Source organism: Castor canadensis, chromosome 15 (genome assembly GCF_047511655.1).
Source record: "Castor canadensis chromosome 15, mCasCan1.hap1v2, whole genome shotgun sequence".
NCBI lineage: Eukaryota > Metazoa > Chordata > Mammalia > Rodentia > Castoridae > Castor > Castor canadensis.
In genome coordinates, this window is record NC_133400.1 from 30,433,413 (window position 1) to 30,447,635 (window position 14,223).

The following is a 14,223-nucleotide window of genomic DNA, read 5'->3' on the forward strand; positions in this document are numbered from 1 at the left end:
AAAAAATCCAAACGGGAGCAACAACAACAAAACAAAAACAAAAATCACCCAGCACAGTGGCAAATGTCTGTAATCCCAGCACTCAGGAGGTTGAGACCGGAGGATCAAGAGTTCTAGGACAGCCTGGCAGACCATGTCTCAGAAACAATCAAGCAGGCTGAGACAGAGTAGCACTAAAGGAACCATCTCAAATGGAGGCATCTTAGGCTTTTACCAAGCAAACACAGGAGCAAACTTGGGCAGGGAGAATTTCTGTATGGGCTCCCAGTGGTTCCAGTGGGCAGCCCCCCAGCCTGGAGTTGTGATGCAGCCACTGTGCAGTGTAATCTTGACCAAGTCACCTCACTGCCACCACTGTGTCCTATTTTGCCATCCTTAGGTCCCCAAACTCCTGCATCCACTCCGTGTCCCTCCCTATCAGCTCTGGAAGCCTGTTGCTTGCTCACATCATCCTAGGACACTCTTGGTTCCTGGTCCCCTTCCTGAAGTGCCCCTCTTGGCCATCTCTCGAATGTCTTTGAAGACTTCTGGGGCTGTGGCCCAGAAGCTGTGGCCAGGTGTTTGCGTCCACTCATCAATCTGCTCTGCCAGGGCCAGAGTGCCACACGCAGCCTCCTTTCATGCTTCTGGGAAGCCTCCCTGGAGCTTTCAAGTGCTCTTTGATAAATCACAGTGTCACTCCTACTTGGGTGGTAGCTGCTCCAGCCCGCCCCATCTCTCTGGACAGTTGCTGTGCGTCGCCACATTTCACTAGGACAGTAATTCATTCCACTCAAGCAGATGAGCTTAACTCCCATTTATTTGCATACTACGAGCGGTGCCACTCCACTCACTCTCCAGACAGTAAGTGGTTTGAAAAATGCAACTGTAACAAATATTCAGGAGAGGATAAGAGAGAGAAAAAAGTGTGTGGGAAAGGAGGGAAATTAAACCTGTGAATTCAGAGCCCTTAAAACTGAGATAATGAATAAAGAATGCTCTCGAACTATCTCATTCAGTGACAGCAGCAGGCACCACACAGAAACTTGCAAGCATCCTGGAAAAGACACCTAGTTCTCTCTCTGCTCTTGAATCCAAGCGCTCCCAGCGTGGGGAGCATTCAGTTATGCTGCAGGATTGGCTCTCATCCTCAAAATCAGAGAGACAGAGGGCCTTCTTTCCCCTCTCCCATTGGATGCCAGGGCTCCCACTGTGTGTCTCTACTGCCCTGTGATGAGTGGAGTGACTTTCAAGGAAACTGAGACAGTTCAGAAGGGTAATGCCTCTTTTTCTAAATCTCAAACCTTTAAATGCCAGGACTTAAACCTGCGTCTTCTAAAACCCTCTTGTGGCTTGGCTAGGACTAGCCTATACAGCATTTTTGTGAGTAGTTTAACATGCTACCTCACCCTGCTCATCAGTAGCGTGGCATGGCTTGCTGACCCATTATGCCCTTTCCTGAGCAGATGTGACCCCTGCAGGATGCAGAGCTCTGTGTGGAATTTATGGGATGCGTTTTTGTTCCCAGCTGGGAGTCTTTTTTACAGTGTGCATCTTGTACAACCATACGTGACAGTTTGCTATGACAAACCAAGAAAGTTTGCTTCCTATGAGTGTGTGGGGGTGGGTTGGGGGGGTAAGTGGGTAGGTACCATAATTTTTAAAGAACTCAAGAGTCAAAACCAAGAGTTGAAGTAGGATGGGAGAGGCTGCAGTATGGGAGGGCAGGGCACCAGAGGGTTGTCTGCACCGGAGTTGCAGAAGGATAGATCCAGGTGAAGAGCTCAGGGCTGAAGACGTACATGCCTAGTATGTCTTGCTCTTAGCACATTCTGTGGGTGGGCTTCCACTTACAGGAAGCACACCAGGTTAGGACCGGAAGTGGGGGTTACCTCAAGCCATTGCACCTGCCCACTGGTAGGATTTGAAGTGCTGACTAAACTCATGGTTTGCACTCTGGTTTTATCACCGGGGTAGATGAGGTCTTTGACTAGCAAGTATTCCCTCCTCACCCTTAGTGGGTAGAATGTGCTCCTGGGCCATTTTAACTTTGGTCAATGGGATGTTAGCCATTGTGACACAAGCAGAGGCCAGGAATGTGCTTGTGTGGGTGTCATTGCCTGCTTGTTCTCTTGTCCCTGCCATGGGAGCACAAATTCAGAGGCCCACGGGTCCCATGAGAGGCATGCTGACCAGACCCAAACCAAACCCCAGGCCTAGCTTCAAGCCCAGCAGAGCCCAGCCTAGATAGCCAAACTATAGCCAAACCCCATCATTGTGGTTGCCCACTAGGTAGCAAGAGCTGGTTCACTGCTCACTGGCTGTGTAATCATTTAACAGTTACTTTACCTACTGTAAAACTGGAAAAGAGAGAGCCATTGCAAGAATTAAATAAAATAGCAGTGTAGAGTACATAATACTGTGTATTAGGATTATCATCTGCAGGCAGTCCCTACTCCCTCCACCCTTTCCTCTGCGGCCTTCCCAGGCATCTCTCCCCCACCAACACCTCAACCACCATACATCAGTAACACATTTAGGAGGCCGAATGGCTGACCCAGGTCTATCTTACTGCTATGCAGACCCAGGAACAAACCCATGTGACCAAGATTCTTGCCTCAGAGTGACTCATTGGCCCTGGAGGTTTTAAAGTGAGGAAGGATCTGTTTTCAGTCTTAGTGCAGGCACCGCTCCTTCATAGTTTGCAAGATACTCCTATGCTTATGTGCTTGGTACCTTGTCACAGCCACAGGAGACAGGGTTGTGATTGTGTGAGCTTTGCAGACAGGGAAGTGAAGGATGGAACCAGGCAAGGAAGTGGTGGACTGAAGGAAGAATCCCACCTGCTTGGCTATGGAGCAGCTCTCTGCTCTCACACCAATGATATGTGCACACAACAATGTTCTCATGCCAACTGAGGCTCTCATGCTAACTGATGCCTTCACACTAATGCTCTCACACTGACTGGCTCTCACACCTACTGATGCTGTCATACTGAATGACAAATTCACGCAAACTGATGATCTCACACTAAAGATGCTCTCACACTGACTGACGATCCCACACCGACTGATGATGTCACACAGACTGATGCTCTCATTCTGATTGGCCCTTGCCTGAGAGGCTGCTGGGAAGGGTTTCCAAAATGAGATGTGGGATAGGTTTGCCTTCATTCCCGCTAATGCATGTTCCCGGGAATGGACAGCAGGGACTCTCAGATCGCCAAGGGTAGCATTGTGCCATCAAGTCGTTGGCACATTCCTGCCATGTCTGCATTACTTTATTTCTTGGATGGCTTTTCCCTAAGTAGAATGTATGTTTTTACTTGCTTATATTTATTTTTAAAAAGAATTTTATATTACCCATGGAATCGCAAATTTAATGTTCCAGCTGAATTTTTCCCAAATGCACATTTTAAAATGTATGACTATTCAGATAAATATCAATCGCTCAGGTACCCCCTGACATCATCACTTTCACACCAGAAGGTAAATGCTCTCTTGTAAGAAATGCTGAAGTAGTGGAAGGCTCTGCTGTGATTTGAATGTGTCCCCCACAGCTCATTGTTGGAAACCTCCCCGATTTGCCATGGGGCCTTTGGGGACTAATTAGGATTAGATGAGGGCAGGGCCCTCTTGATGACATTAGTGGCCATATAAGAGGAGGAAGAGACCTGAGCTAGCACACTGCTCTGCGTCACTGCATGATGCCCTTCGCCACGATGCAGCACGAGGTCCTCACCAGGTGCTGAGCAGATGGTGCTGCCCTGCCCTTGGACTTCCCAGCCTCCAAGAAGCCATGAGCCAAATCACCTTCTGTGCTTTATCAATTACCTAGTCTCAAGTATTTTTAAAATAGCAACAGTAAACAGACTAAAGCAAGTTCCTATTTTTCAGAGGTAAACTGAGGCTGACAACGAGGTTCACCAAAGGCACACATTTGGATGGAGGCAAAGCCATGTCTAGGCACAGCTGAGTCTCTACACCCTAAACTCAGCCATCCTTCCTGACCACAGCTCCCCACTTTATCCTCTGAGAACCCTGTTCTGTAAGCACATTGTATTCGGTGTGATAAAAGGGTATGGACCCACATGAGTTTGGGAAGTGCTGGACTAAATCCAGCCAAGAAGGCTGTCTTGCCTCAAGTCTTGGCACACATGGATGGGACCCCATGCAACTGTGAACACCTTCTTATCAGCTGGCCCTCTGAAGATTGGGTTCCTGGTTCAGAACGTGCTGGCTTGTCCTGGGACAACTTATGGAAGTGATTCTGGTGTCAGTTTCTATGCCTGGAAAAGGCATATAGTCATGCCCAGCTCAAAGGGTTCTTGCAGGATGGGATGGTAGCTGTAGAAAGCTGGGCCACTTGGACAATTTGTCCCTGAGACTTTTATTTCCTAACTGCTACAATTAATGATCACCATTGCTGCTCCTGGTGTCAGGAGGGAAACAAGAGACCCTTGCTGGGACACTTTTAACAGTTAGACCTGTGCACCTGTGGCTGAGCCCACAGTTGGGGTCCAGGACCTCCAGGCCCACATGGGCAGTGGGGAGGAAGGGTGACCCCACATAGGGACTCCACACGCGTGTGATGGAGTCCCTAAAGAGAAATTAACTCTACCCATTTGAGCCTCCTCTCTATTACCTATTCATCAAAAATTGCCCAGCGTTTGTGCATTTTTCATTACAAGAGTCAACATTTGCTACGTTAATAAAGCAAGGGGCTGCTTTTCTCCTCTCAGAAATAGAATATGTAACGACATGGCCCCTTTGATGTTGCTCAGCCAATACAATATGTATCTGAATGAGGATGAAAGCTGGCCTATTAGGGCCAGGTTTCAGAGGCATGAGATGGAGTGGGGCTAGAGGGGAGCTGAGGTAAAGGGTTCTGAAAGAGGCTCAGCAAAATGGGGAGTGAGCTGGGGACTGAGGAGAGGCTCCCGCTCTCTATGGCCTGTTCCCTGTCTCTAGCCTTTGAGAGAGACCTCGCTGGTGAGAGAAAAGTAACTTTCAGGTAACAGGTCATCCCACAGTGCCAGGTCACAACATCCAGAGGCTGGTGGCTCCACAATGGGGAGCCCAAGGAAGGAGGGAGAGCCATCCTGGACACAGGGCTGGGAGTGCAGGTGAGCTGTGGGGTTGCTTCACAGCATATGCAGTGAGGATGGCTGAGATGGAAAATCAGTCTCTTTCTCACATTGGATGGGACCATGGATGTGCATGTGCTGTGTGATGGGCTGGATCTGGAGAGACAGAATTGACTCTGTCACCAAACAGCTGCATGTTCTGAGCGTGGATGGTACCCACAGTGTGAAGCACTCAGGGGGATGAGCTGGTGGGACCCTCCTCACTTTTGTCTCCACAGAGCTGGGGAGCGGAGCCCATCATGAAACGTGAATATATAAGGTCTTGAACTCCTGGCTGTCCCAGGAGTTTGGTGGTAGGAAAACAGTTGTTACGAGACTTGTTTGTTGTACCCCATTTCCAGCGAGTAGTGTGACCTCAGAACCATGGAGATAAGCCCCTCTGGAAATTTACTCCTCCCCCCAGGTCTTCACAGACCCCCAACAGAATGGATTGAAAAGAAAGTCACCCGTGTCCTATGTCTCACACCCTCCGCAGCCTCCTTTTGGACAATGAAGTGGTTTACAGCAAGGGTTGTGTGTGTGTGTGCCAGCTCCTTGAGTCACGGGTTGTGTGATCTTGGGGAAGCCACAAGTCATCTCCGAGCATCTCTGAACCTCAGTGTCCTTACCTGTGAAAGGGGTGTTCAATAAGGCCTGATAGTAGGCTGTTGAGTTCTGAGTGCAGCCATTGCTGGTGGGCAGTCATGGCCCCCTCCCTCCACCTGATCACCCCCATTCCCTATCCCTCCCACATCCCACAACTTGGGGCCAATGGGTAGAATCGCAGCCAGGCTCCCCAGGGCCTTGGGGACTGTGACACTTTTGGTCTGTCTGTGAAAGACCTGATCACGCCTTCCCAGCCTGAAGCAGGCAGTAGGCGGGTGCCAGGTTCTGGGCAATCCTGAGGATGCTCCACTATGGCCTGGATTTGCAGCTGGAAGGGACAAAACTGTTTGTTGACTGATCCCACCCTGGCTTCAAAGGCTCTTCATCCTTTCTGTGGAAAATTCTCAATACCAATAAGGAAGGACATGTAGCCAGTCAAGGAGGAAGGAAGGATGGTAAAGCACAGAGAGAGGCAGCAGACAAACAAGGGGAACTGGAGCAATTTTCTGAAGGCCTTAGTGGATGCCCTTCAGGACTCACTTTATCATGCTGAGCCTCAGTTGTCTCATCTGTGAAATAGGCTCCTATAACAATGAATCCCAGCTTCCCAGTCCCTGGGTCAATGGAAGTGATGTATGTGCAGCTGGCCAGAGGTCAGGCATGGTGATGCTGGAAGCAGGGCACCCCTCTCTAGCCAAGTGCCAGCATTGGTTATTGGGCGGCAACGTGGGATGGCTCCAGAACCTTCCAGAGAGAGCCTCGGTGAGGACCCAGAGCCCAGTGCCATTGGCCCTCAGAAATAACACTGTGTTAGGGAGAATGATAGTGAACGTGTGAAATGGAGTGCAACATGCCACCTGCTAGGGTCTCCCATCCTTGCACAATTACTGATGGCATTCATTCACACACTTAAACATCCACTGGAATAGAAGATAAATTCTACACTCACCCCACTGTGAAGAAAATCAGGGTGCTCTATGAAAGAGCGGTCTAACTGAGCTTCGATAAATGAGTCAGAAAAGATGTTTTCATGAACATGCGAATGAAGGAAGGAGTCAGCCATGTCGTAACCTGGCAAATGGACCTCCCGACCAGAAGGAACAGCCAGGGCAAAGGTCTTGAGCTTTGGGGTTTGGAGGAATAGGAGGTTAATAAAGAAGGTGGAGCAAGGTGAGCAGAGGGGAGAATGGTAAAATGGGGGCTTTTAATAAGTATAGTAAATCTATACTTATTAAAACTATAGTATAGTACTTGTAAAAGGCGTATGGTAAGTGATTACAACTTGGCCACAAGGTCTTTTTTTACAATGACTCCACTGTTCAACCCTGCTGTTAGAGCACAAAAGTAGCCATGACAAGAAGCAAATGGGGGAAACCACGTTCCAATAAAACTTTACTTATAAGAACAGGCAGAGGGCCGAATTTGCCCTTAGTCTGCAATTTGCTGACCCTGGTTTGAGTAATAAGAAGCCAAGGAGGGATTTTAAGCAGAGACATGGCCATAGTGTGGTCTGGTGTGATTTTCATTGTTAAAGAATCTCTGTTGGGGCTGGAGGAGTGGCTCAAGTCTACCACTTGAGTGCCTGCCTTGCAAGTGTGAGGCCCTAAGTTCAAACCCCAGTGATGCCAAAAATTAAAAAATAAAAATAAAGAATTTGTGTTGTGTGGGTAATGGTGGGAGGCCAAGAGGTTACCTGTTTAAAAGAAACTACTAGTGTTGGTGTAGTGGTTCACATCATTAATCCCAGTTACGTGGGAGGTAGAAATGGGAGGATCGCAGTTTAAGGCTAGACTGGGCAAATGAAAGTTAGTGAGACTTTATCTAAAATCCAAGTCTGGCACGGTGTTACGTGCCTGTAATCCCAGCTATGTGGGAGGCAGAAGTAGGAGGATCTTGGTCCAAGGCTGGCTCCAGGCAAAAATGGAGACCTTACCTGAAAAATAAAAACTAAAAGCAAAAAAGGACTAAGGGTGTGTCTTAAGTGGTAGCACACTTGCTTAGCAAGTGCAAGGCCCTGAGTTCAAACCCCAGTACCACAAAAAAAAACCAAATGTTAATAAAAGAAATGACTCCAGAAGTGCTGGTTGGTGCTGATGGCTTTGGGCTTAAGGGCCAGCAGAGGGATGGACACAAGTGATGGATTTGGGAGCTGTTTTGAAGAGAAGCAGCTCAGTGGTTTACTATGGAGCTTGTAGCTATGCAGTGTGGGTCACACACAGGTGTGATTATTACCACTGTCATCTGCACCTTTTTGCCTGTCTAGGGGCTGGCTCACCTGGCAGCCACCAGGCCCATACAGAAAGCTTTGCGGAAATTGCCTCTCTAGTTTAAACCACTTACAAAGGCTCAGGCTGCAATTAGAAAGCTTCAGAGCTGTGCAGTATCCATAAAAAGAGGTCATTTTAATATTTGGTTCAACTTCAAAGCTGTAACTTAGAATTATATATACCCCATTAAAATATAATGTTTTTCCCCCAAACTAATCAAACGACTAAATCAATTGTTGGTGGACGGCCAGTGGCCTGAGGATCAACGGGAATAGAAAATGCATTCTATACTTTCCTTGTTACATAGAGCTAGAGTGCATGTTTTATTAACGTTCATCCTTTAGAGACCAGATTTGTGCGTTCGCTAAAATAAACACTGCAATCTTTAGGTCTTGGTGGGATGGAGAGTGCTGAAGTGGAGGGCAAAGAGTGTTTCACAAGGAAGCAGTCTTTCCAGAGTTCTGGGAGCAGGTTGGGATAGGGGGTGAGGAATTGGGATGCAGGGACCTGAGACTTGCACCTACCACTCATAAATTGAATGACCTTGGAATATGTCCTGTCTCTTCTTAGTGTCCCCATGTGTCAAATGAGGAGTTTGGATATAATCATTGAAGACAAATAAGTTTTGTAGTAATTTAGCTCAGCTGACAGGCAGTACATGAAGTCTTGCTTGGGAAGGCTTCTGAAGTCATATTTAGGTTTATAGGATGGTGTGATGGTTAATTTTATTTGTCAATGTGAGTGGGCCATGAGATACTCCAATAGCTGGTTGTATTAGTTCATTTTGTGTTCCTACTGTGAAATGTTAGAGGTAGGCTGATTTTATAAAGAAAAGAGGTTGATTTAACTCACAGCTCTAGAGATTCAAGGTCAGGTTCAGCCTCTGGTGAAAGCCTCATGGCAAGGAGCATCACATCATGGTGGGAGCAAGCATGGCAGGAAAGACTGTGTCTTGAATCAGGAAGTCAGAGCTAGCTGGGTGGGGCCAAGCTCTGGCTTTTATAACAACCTTCTTGCCAGAACTGACCCTCTTATTCCCTTCGCAGGCACACCTCCAGTGGACCAAAAGACCAAAGGACCTCCTACCAGACACCATCTCTTAAAGTTTCCAGACCACTTCCCAACACTGTCACCATAGAAACCAAGTGCCCAACGCACAAATCTTTTGTGGAGGGGGTGGGGATAAACAATATCTAAACCATAGCACTGGCAAAATATTTCTGGGTAAGTGTGTGAGATTGTTTCTGGAAAAGATTAGCATTTGCGCCAGTAGACTAGTAAAGAAAAACCAATATGAATGGGCATCATGCAAGTCACTGAAGACCTGAATAGAGCAAAAGGTGGAAGAAGGGCAAATTCTCTCTCTTCTTGAGCTGGGACATCCATCCACTCCTGTCCTTGGACATCAGAACTCCTCGCCTGGGGCCTCAAACTAGCACTTACACCATTGTTCCTCCAGCTCTCAGGCACTTAGACTTCATCTGAACCCTGCCACTGGATGTCCTGGTTCTCTGCTTGCAGACAACGTCATATTGTGTGAGCCAATTCCCATATTAGTTCTGTATCTCAGGAGAGTCCTAACTAATGCAAAAGGCGTGATGGAATTGATTGGCAATGTCTGCCTGGATATAGGTGAAGCCTCCTGGATGCCAGGGGTCTGTGATTCCAGGGAGAAAAATGAAGTGTAAGGTCCTTTCTGTTCTATCAGTCTATGTGTCTTATCCAACAATCTCCTCTGTGACTGGTAAAATCTCCTCAGACCTTTGGCTATGTTCTCCCATCCTTCCACATGGTCATCTTGGGCTTGGCCAAGCCTCCTTGAGGACGACAGAGTCCATATCGCAGATTGTCAAGTGCCAATGGTGTCTACAGTGCCCCAGGCACTGTAGGTTCAAAGCCTCAAAGACATAGCTGCAGCCTGGTATGAGCAGGGACTGTGGAGAGGGTATTTGTTTAAAGAAGGACAAACAACTAACATAAAGCACCCAGGTAACCTCTGTCCTCCTGAATTTCCCATCCATGCTGGGGAGAGGCTAATCAAGGGAGTGCTCGGTTTCCTCATCTCCTGACTCTCTTTCCTGGCTGAGTATTACCCCCTTTGTGGGGGGTAACATTTGTGTTTGTCCTTGAATGATAGTGGCTGACTATGTGACCAAGAAATGGACTAGAAAACTAGAGGGAAGAGCTCTGTGGGGTCACGGGAAGGCTGGGAAACAGCCCAGAAAATAGGAGGAAGGTGTTAAAACAACAGTGTTGTGGGGCAGTGCCCTTGAAATACTTTCCACTCAAGATTGGTGCTCTGGGAGAGAGGCCACTTGTTCTTGAGCTGTTTCCTCACTTCTTGGTAGGGGATTATCATATGCCTTGATTTTCAGACCCACGCAATGGAGGAGAGAGAAGACCCAAGCAGAAAGACGGTCTGCAGATAACAGGACAGAGGGGACATAGATGCTGGAAGGTCAAAACCAGACAACGTCTGGAGAAACAGCAGTCCAATTTCTTCTACCTTTACGGCTGGTCAGAACCTCCTTCACCCCTAAGGGAGGGTTGGCTGGGGTTGCAGATTCTGCCATTTTCTGACGGGAGCAGCCCAGCGCTTGGCCATACTTACTGGTTTGTTTCTTGTGGCTTCTGATCAGATTACCATGCACAGGGGTGGGGGGTACTTTCTCCAAATAACGGAAATCTGCCCCTCAAATGCTGGAGGCCAGAAGTCCAAAATTCAGTGTCCATGGGGCCACATTCTATCCAGGGGGTCATGAGGAGAGCTTGTTCTTTGTCTCTTCCTCCTTTTGGTGACTGTTAACACTCCTTGGCCTGTGGTTGTGTCACTTTCCTGGTAGCATCACCTTCTCTTCTGTCCGCATCTCATTCCACTTTTCCCTGAAAAGGATACTTGCCCTTGCAATGGGGCTTACCTGGATAATCCAGGGGACCTCCTCTTTCAACATCCTTAAGTACATCTTTTCCCAAAAAAGGTGACATGCACCAGGTCCAGGAATTAGGACCCACCTTTTGGGGACCACCATTCAACCACCCTTGTCCTATGCCAGCCAGTCTTCCCCCCTGTGACCTATCTACTTCTCTGTGATATCAGGTGGAACAGGTAGAAGATATTCCTCCCTCTCTTTAAAGTCTTTTCCTAAATTTCTATCCAGGGTAGACATGTTCTGTTAGAGTTTTCAGATGTCCAGAGTTCCTACTGTGTGCTGGGAAATTTTACATGCAAGATTTATTTTAATTCTTACAACTCTACAAAGAGAGTGGCTTCCTATTCCTGGTTCCCTGTGGTGGGGAGGGCCTGTGACTGGAGGATCCTAAGATGTGACAAGGTTCGATTCCCACCAAGGCCTTCCTGGCTCTCAGGCCTACATATTTTTCAGGGTAAATGGCCCCTGTTTGAACCCGTGTGATTTCTTCTAGACCATTCTCTAAGAAACTTCCCCAAAGACTGAGTAAGAGGACCTCTTAATGTCACATTTAACGTTGTCCCTCCCTGCCCCCAAAGTGGCTTGCATTGACAGACTGAGCTGCACACTTGGGGTGTCCCCTTCCTCAGGGGGAGCTCCAGAGAGGGGCCTCTGCCCTAGGTGACCCCAGGTCATCCTAGGTTACCCCAGAGGACCTAGGGGCAACTGCATTTCCTGGGAACCCTTGGAGTTCATCTGGAAAAGTGAGAGCCTGGGACCCTCTGTGGAAGGCTGGTTTTCCTCCTAGACCCACGGGATTTATCAACCTGCTGGGCCACCAGGATCAGTGATGGAAGCTTTGTCTGTGCCTGCATTTATGGCCCCGGCTGTGCAATCACTCCATAAGCAGAGCCGTCTTACCACTTACTGCACTGTGAGAATCTGGGGTGCCGTGAGTCCTGAGTCTCAATGATAATGGAACGAGAAAGAGTTGAGCAGCATAAAGCCAGAAGACCTTCCCAGAATTGGAAGCCACCAGCTTCCCTTTGAACTTGGAGCTCTATTAGCAAACATCTGGTCAAGCCCTTCATATTCCAGATAGGAAACCAAGGCCCGGAGGAGGGCTGAGCCCCACCTGAAGCTGCCCCACCCACACCCCAGAACTCACCTCTGCGGGTTGCCTGCCTGGCACTTTCCCCAACACGCCACATGGGCTGTGTTGAGTGGTGGACAAGCCTGTGCAGACAACCAGGGAAAGAAGCCTACCCATTAGTCTGGGAAAGTGACAAGTACGTGAAAAATGACCACAGAAAGAAACCTAGACATTCCACAAGGAAAATTACTCTTCCTCACAGCCTCAAAACGTTCCCCATAAAGGATCCTGGCAAAATATCCAAGAACACGCGACATGTCAGGATTCCTTCCCAGACTACACTTAAATGTTTTCACCTGGGGCAAAGTTTTGTTTCATCTACTTGAAAAATAAGAAGAATCAACTTAATGGTTCAAAGTGAAAGCCTCCTTAGGAGGACAGTCATGTTTGCAGACAAACATTCATCATTCATTCATTCACTCTCTCACTTATTCTTTTAACAAGCATTTTCCAAGTGACAGGATTTCCTTCTTTTTTAAAGGCTGAATAATATTTGTGGCAGCTAACATATGCTAAGTGTTTGCTATGATCTATGCACTGTGCTAAGGACTTTGGATGTATTCATTCATTTAATTCTCCTAATCCTAAAGTTAGAGTATCATTATCCCTATTTGACAGGCGGGGAAAAATGAGTTTAAATAATTCATCTACTGTGGAAGACAAAATAACAGTTATCTCAGAATGTCATGCCCTAATCCTGGAGCCTGTGACAATGTTACCTCACTGGCAAAAAGGACTTCTCAGTTATGATTAGGTTAAGGATCTTGAGATAGAGAAAGCGGGCCCAATATTGTAGGAGGAGTCCTTTTAACAAGAGGTGGGAGGGTTAAGGTTAGACAAGGAAATTTTATGACAGAAGCAGAGGACAGAATGATGGGAGGATGGGGCCAGAAGCCAAGGAATGCATGCGGCCTCCAGAGGTTGGACAGGACAAGGAACGGAAATTCTTTCTTAGAGCTCCAGAGGGAACACAGACCTACCATCACCTTGATCTTAGAATGTAGCTCCAGAAATATAAGCACATTGTGTTGTTTTAAGCCACTGAACTTACTGTATTTTGTTTCAGCAGCAAGAGGAAACTAATACATCCACCTAGTAAGGGGTAGAGTTGGAATGTGAGCCTACATGATCTGGAATTGTACTGCCTGCAACAATATCTCCTGAGGTAGGGCCTCCACTGAGCAGCTGTTTGGGGTCTTCTTTTGGGCGCATCCAGGATATGGTGGATGGACCTTGAGATAGACCTCAGTAAAGCTTAGGGTTTGCATAAGTGAAGCGGTGGAAGGGAGCAGAGCAGAGAGGAGTATTCTGAGTTGGAGACAGTGTAGCCTACAGGACAGTAGAGGCTGGTGAGCTGGGGACCAGATGGAGTGGGGGCAGCAGGCATTCTATAAAGGCTGGTTGAGTCCATGGGTGCTCTGGGTCCATGTGGGTCCAGCCACAGGAAAGGGAAGTGACTGATCCCTCTGGTCCAGTGCCCTTCCATGCAGGACAGCTGCCCACACTTTGCTCAGTTTCCCCATCTGCAAAAGGGGAATAGGGCCACACCCTTCCCAAGGTTGCTGAGAGAGACAGAGAGAGAGAGAAGTTGGCCCAGCCTCACTCCAGGTTGGGCCTTGGGGGTCTCATTGGCAGGTGAGGTTTCCCTATCCCACATGGCACCTGGAACTCCCAAGGTCAAGGCCGCTAAAGTGCTGGTAAAGGGCGTGTCCCTGGTCCTTCAGGCCTCACAATTCAGTGTTCATATCTACCTAAACAGGACTGTTGTCGGAGTGTGCTCTGGGTCCCTGCTTTGAGCTCCAAGACTCTACCAGATTCCCAGAGTCCTATCCCATGCTGAATGCTACCCACTCACTCATCATGTAATTACTGAGCCTTGTTCTGGGCTAGGTGTTGTGGAGACAGTGATAACCAGTGTCCCAGCCTCCAGGACTCTCACAATGACATGAAAGTTGAAGCTAGACAGGGTATGGTAGACTTCTATTTTGGTGATTCAAGCAGGTGGTCCACAGGTCTTTCAAAGCCAACAGATATGTTTTCTTTGGGCAGTTATTGAGTTTCTTGTCCATTTATCAATTTGTACAGATTGGAAGATCTTATATAAACACTTGGATTTTCAGTTTCTCTTGAAAAACAACAATCTCACATATGAACTCAAATTTCTACACAGCCAAACTTGGAACT